Source organism: Podarcis melisellensis (assembly GCF_964234715.1).
Source record: "Podarcis melisellensis genome assembly, chromosome: 7".
In the NCBI taxonomy this organism is placed as follows: domain Eukaryota; kingdom Metazoa; phylum Chordata; class Lepidosauria; order Squamata; family Lacertidae; genus Podarcis; species Podarcis melisellensis.
The window spans coordinates 4,584,799-4,590,798 of record NC_138539.1 but is presented as its reverse complement, the minus strand read 5'-3'; the positions used below and the strand labels follow the sequence as shown (position 1 = coordinate 4,590,798).

At 52.1% G+C, this 6,000-nt stretch overlaps 1 protein-coding gene across 3 annotated transcripts in view; it reads left to right on the top strand.

Annotated features, from left to right (window-relative positions):
- The first annotated feature begins 469 nt into the window (after positions 1-469).
- The window catches only part of ADGRB1 (adhesion G protein-coupled receptor B1), a 393,844-nt gene continuing 388,313 nt past the window's right edge, over positions 470-6,000 (top strand). Inside the window, exon 1 of one of the 3 annotated variants that reach the window (XM_081918643.1) lies at positions 470-1,973. The gene's annotated coding sequence lies outside the window, so the exon portion shown is untranslated. The remainder of the gene's footprint in view (positions 1,974-6,000) is intronic. The other 2 variants (XM_081918644.1, XM_081918645.1) reach the window with 2 other exon arrangements.

The window sequence follows — 6,000 nt, the reverse complement described above, 5'->3', positions numbered from 1 at the left end:
AACCATCAACGGGTTGGGGGGGGGGTGAAACCTCGGGGAGAGGGGCTTGCCTCGGGGAGAGGGGCTTACCTCGGCCCAGATAGGAGCTGCCTAGATTGCCTTGTGCGCGCGCGTGTGTGCGCGCGCGCATGCGTTGGGGGGGGGGTTGCCTCCACCCTCCATACACGAGCGTCTCTCCATCCTCTCCGCCTGTTCTGTGACTCAGTGTCAGGCAGCGCTGACATTCCCTGCTCTTCCCCGGAGGGAGGCAGAGAAAACGAGGAGTGTGTGTGTGTGTGTGTGTGTGTGTGTGTTTCGAAAGAGAAGGAGGAGAGAGAGAGGGAGAGAGAGAGAGAGAGAGAGAGAGAGAGAGAGAGAGAGAGAGAGAGAGAGAGAGAGAGAGAGAGAGAGAGGGGAAAACCGCAGCCAAGGCTTCCCTAGCGTCCTGGTCAACCTCTCCAAAAGCACGGCCGGCGCAATCCATCACCTCTCCAGCTCCGTGCCCACGTTCATTGCGCAGCGCGCGCTCTCCTCCTTCTCCTTCTCTCTCTCTCCTTCGCGGAGGAGGAGGGAAGAGGGCCTCCGCTCTTCCCACTTTAAACCCTCTCCTCCCCCGTGTAAAATCCCCCCTCTCCGATCCTTTCCTCAGCGTTACCGGGCAGGCGAGAGAGTGTCGAGACCCGGGCGCCCCCACAAACCTGCCTCCATCCATTCAACGCCCTCTCCGGCACTGCGCCGCTCCCTCGATCCGCCCCCCAATCCAGCTCTGCTACCTTCTCCAAACCGCCACCTTCCCCCCCCCCCCCCGCCTCATCTCTTGCCTCCGGCTGCAGAGAACTCCCTCTCCATCGCCGCCGCGCGCGCTTCCTTCCCCGCCAGTCATCTTCCCGGGGATTATTATTAGTATTACCTGGCCAGGCTAAGCGCACCGTGATTACCAGAGGCTCGGGTTGATTTATGTGCCATAAACAGCCCGAGCGCTTCTCAGTCTCTCCTTGCCTCTTCCCAGCCTCTCTCCACGGGAGAAAGTTATCCCAGCGTGGGAGACCCATTGATCTAGCCAGCTTTCTCCGTTCGCTTGCTGGATCCCTCTCATCTGGGCACATGGAATGATGTGGCGCTTATTCTAGGCTTTCCTCGCGGAGCTGCCTGTTTTTTATTATTATTATTTTTTACAAAGCTAGATGTGTGTTATAGTGTACAGTATAGCGAGGGAGAGCGAGCCCTTTTTATCAGCCCCCTCTCTCTCCACCCCTGCCTCCCTCCCTCCCTCCCTCTCCCCCTCCCTCCTTTTCCCTCTCTCCCTCTCACTCTGTCTAATGTGCGAGCTGGAAAGCTTATAAAAGCCTGATGTAATCCTTAATGCAGCCTCTGGCTACATAGACCGAGTCTAGTTACAACCGAAAGAACCAGGAGAAGGAGACCAGGATCCAAGAGCAGGAAGCGCAAGAGATCCTGGGAGGAATTAAAAAGAGGATTTCTGAGGCACCGGATGGATTTTGGCCTCCCCGGGAAAGAAGACTTTGGGGGGAGGAAAGCAGCACCCCAAAAGCTTTCAGCTGTTCCAAGAAGACTTCCTTCTCTCCTGGTGGATCTAATCCCGCCTTGGGTTCCTTTCTTCCGTCTCCAAAGTGGGCATTGAGATTCTCCCATCGCTCAGGATTCCTTCGCCCTTTATCACCGCCGTCGCCGGTCATTATTAGCGATCATATTTCATTTCCAGTTATTTTCTTTTTTTGTACCCCAATACCAAAGGGGGTGTGAGAGAGTGAGTGTGTGTCTGTGTGCACTTTAAATTTGGAGCAAAGTTTGGTGTGTGTGTTTAAGAGTGGGTTGGAAGGGGGGGAAGCAAAACGACACCCCCCTCTCCCCGAAATCCTTTTTTGACTCATTAGCCAATGGCCATTTTCTTACTTCTGGATATGTGGATGCTTCCCATTTGGAATTTGATCCGGCTGGGGGAAACGGTATAATTTCGTGGATGGTCTAGAAAGGTAAGTTTTCGGTTTATATGCATATTATATATAAATGTATGTGTGAGTTGGTTTGTGTGTATTTGGAGAGGGGTTGATTTATTCTTCCTGAGTGGATGCAACTTTTTTGGGGGGATCTTCTTCTAGTATCTGGAGCCGAGCCTAAATACTGAATTATTGTCTTTTTGAGTCAAACCACTCAGTTCCTACACCATCGCCTCTCAAATACTGGACCCTTCTGATCCGAACTTTAGCCTTTTTGCTGTTCAGGGCTTGGAAGGTAACGAGTACTGTACTACAGTTTTTGTTTCTGTTTTTTTGGGGGAAGGAATAAGAAAAAAAATCTGCCTGAGGTTGTAGGAACGAGAGGGAGGGAGAGAGCCAGGGAATGTGAAATGGATCAGTTTTGGGGGCTGAAAGAGGTTCGGTTGCCACCGCAAAGCCCAGCTTGCCTGGAACTGCATAGATGGGGAGATCTGGAGCTAAACCGAACGGGAGAAAGACCGGCAGTGAGAGGTTATTGGACCTCGCCAAAATCCACAGATACACACACACACAACACCAGACCACACCACAACAACACCTTGTTTAGTCTGAGAAGCTGGAAAACCTACAAGTCTGTAATGGGGAAGGGTGTCTTGTCGGGAAGGTCTCCCTTAACGTCGCCTTTAGGAGGCTACAATCTCGCAGGCACGTTGAACGAAGTCCCTTTCGAGAAGCTAAGCGGGGGCTTACTCGCGAGTAGACGTGAACGAGGATCGCCCTGCGGGAGTCGACTTCTCCCTCGCACCCGCTTGGAAAGCTGGGGGGGGCGCTGTTTTGAAGCCGTCCCACCACCGCCCCCGCCGCCTATTTGAATCATTGTGGGCATTTACTGGGAGAGATTTAGGGCGGGGGAGGGCAGATCTCCCAAATGCATTGCATCCATAAAGTTCCTCCCCACCCCCTCTTTTTTCCCCCAGTCCCCACTATACTTCTCAGAGACCACATTTTAAGGGGGGAGGGGACGACGATAAGCCAGGACAAGCCACCAGAGAGATTCTTACTCGCGAGTTGTCCTATTGACCGCCAGAGGCACAGCCTGCAAGCCGTAACTTATGGACTCCTTGGAGGGTAGGGGAGCCATTCTGCGTAAAAACACGAGGCGCGCGAAAGAGATGCCTCCACGGGGAGCACAGGGTGCCACGCTTTTGGGGGAGGACGGACCCCCCTTTCCCCCCAGGGGAAGAAACAAGCTCCCTTCTCTGCAGAGGGGGGAAAGCGAAGGAGCAAGGAGAATCCGGGTGGTGGTAAGGAAAAGGAGGAGGAGGGGGTGTCCCTTGTACTCATTCCTGTGTCTGCTGCACTGCCAGGCGCTTTCTCCTTTTTTTGAGAGGGGGTGGGAGTCAGTCTCCCTCGGTCCCATTCCTGCAACGTCCAGTTCTTCCCCAAACACCTGATCAGGATCGAGAGGCGCACAGTCTCTATAGGCAGCGCCGAGGATTCTTGAACTTAATCCCAAAGAAGGTGTTGGCGTTGGGGTTTTTTTATTTGCTGGAGTGAAAATAAGCGGGGAGGGTTTGACGCCCCCCCCCCACCCGGTTCCTTATTCCACTGTTGTTATTGGCCCGATCTAGCCAAAATCCAGTCTGATGGATTGGTGTGCCCCGAGAGGCCACATTTGAATATCACAGCAAGGTCAAAGTATTATTATTATTATTATTATTATTATTATTATTATTATTATTATTACAACAAACGGAGCCCAACGATCCTTCAGCACTCGGATTGGAAAATATCCACGCACCTCCCTGCGTCGCGATGAGGCAGCTCCATGGATACGGCTAAGTCTTGCTTAAAGGAGAGACACTTTAGACGGAGGCTGCAGCTTCCCCGCCTCCATCGGGTACATTTTCGGGCTCTTTCCTTGCCAATCGAGAAGCAAGGTTGACGGCAGAGGGAGCGGGTGACGGGGGACAGGGAGAGAATCAAAATCCCTTTCCATGAATCCGAAAGCAAGATTTCCTTCCCCCTTTCTCTTCCCTTAAAAAAAACACCTGTTGATATATTGCGTTTCAGCCGGGGGGCGGGCAGAGAAAGGAACGGGATCTTAAAAAACCAAAACACCTTTCAAAACACAGGGTTCTAGTCCGCATGACTATAATGGTGAGGAAGTGAGGGTGTGTGGAGTTCAGGAAACAGGAGCAGTGGTGCTGCTCGTTGCGTTAGGCGAAGGCGGGGAGGGAAAGAGCCGCCTGCCGCGATCCATAAATCGCGTAAGCCGGAGGAGCGCTGGGAGCCGCGGCGGACTGGGTTGACGGGCTCCTTACCGGAGTGTCAACGGGACGTGAATCCTCCGCTTGCTTCGGCTTAAGGGTTTTGACAGCCGGCTAATAAAGCCCACTCCTCGAAATGATTAAGGACGTGGGATCTTGCCCTCTCCATGACCCGCACCCCGAGCAGTTTTCAGCAAGGGAACGCACGGGGGACCATCTGGTCTCGGAGAGCCTCGGGTGGAGGTTTGTAGGATAGGGTGGTGTTGAATCTGTGCAGCCACAGCTGAGTGCCCCCGCCCCCCCAGCCGTTTAGATCTGCAGCAAAGGTGGACGATACAAAAGGTCCTTAGCTTGGCTAGCCCCCGCACCGTTCCCTGTTTTCTACGGAAACAGTACCGGGGAAACCGAGGCGTCCATCCCTGCCTTGTGCCAAGCAGAATTGCCCTGGATCTATCCCTAAGGTGGGGGTGTTGGGCTGACCCACGGATGTCCCTTGCGCCAACGGTATGGGCGCGCATGGATGTGCTTTTTAGAGAGTCTCTGTTCCCTCTCCTCGTATATGTGGCTGTTGCGTTTCTGACTGCCTCTCCACCCCATCGCTCTGCATTTTCCTGCATCTGTATGTATCTCGGAGTCACGATGAGCTTTTTGAAACTTCTTCCCTCGTGGAAGCCACCTCCCTCCCCACCAGGAGTGCCATCTTGGCCCCGGGACTGTGGGTGCCATGCAGCGTGCATAGCCCTGGCACTGAAATTTGTGGGTGCCGGGCCACTCACAAAGGGTCACAGGGAATTTGTGGGTGCTCAGGCACCCAGGGCCCCAGGGAGTTGGAACCCAGGGACTTGGCACTCTCATCTTACATTGGAAATCGGCGTCATTGGGTAGAGGGGGCCGAGAGAGAAATATGAGATCACATTATAAGGTAAAGGATTTGTATCAACTTTCAAAAGTCTGCCCATACTTTTTCAAAATGCAGCCTCTTTCGAGAGAAGCCTCTGTTGGAAAAAGGGTACTTTGGGAAAGTGTGAGGTGGGGCAGTGGGGTGCAATGGTTAGAGTAATGGGCTGGGACCTGTGAGATCAGAGTTCTAATCCCCACTGGGCCATGAAGTTCACTGGGTGTGACCTTGGGCCAGTCACTGCTCTCTAGCCTTGCAGGGTTGTTGAAAGGTTTAATTAGTGGGGAGAATTATGTACACCACATTGAGCTTCTTGGATAAAAAGGTAGGGCATACATGAAATTGATAAATGATACATTTTGTTTGTTTGTTTTTGATGTGCCTGGTCAGGTATTTGACCAAACCAGATTGAGGCAAGGGGAAATAAATGCAGCATTGGTGCTCATCTACGGATAAGCAGAAATTGGAATAATATTTACATCTCTGTGTAAGAAAGCAGTGTTTCATAGAAACCCAACTATCTTGGGCCAAGTGAATTCAGATTTAACAGTTTCCTTCATGTAACGATATTAAACAGTGGGGAGAGAAATGTATGACATCAAAGTGTGTATAGCCCACATGCATTTTTTGCACTAAAACAGCTCTTCGCTCAAAAGGTTGGATCCCTTCCCAGGTCAATGGATTTTCTCCTGCAAATTCCATGCATGTTGAATTTGAGGCTAGGTATTAGGTGGAATGGTTGTTCTGTAGCTGAAGAACATCGAATTCTGGAAAGGGTCCAGGTCTGGAATGAGAAAGCAAGTCTTCCTTGACCCGCGACCCTAAGGATCAAGGCTTAGGAAAATGAATTGGAGATGTTCCTGACTTTTCCCCACTACTGCTACATTCAGGGCCC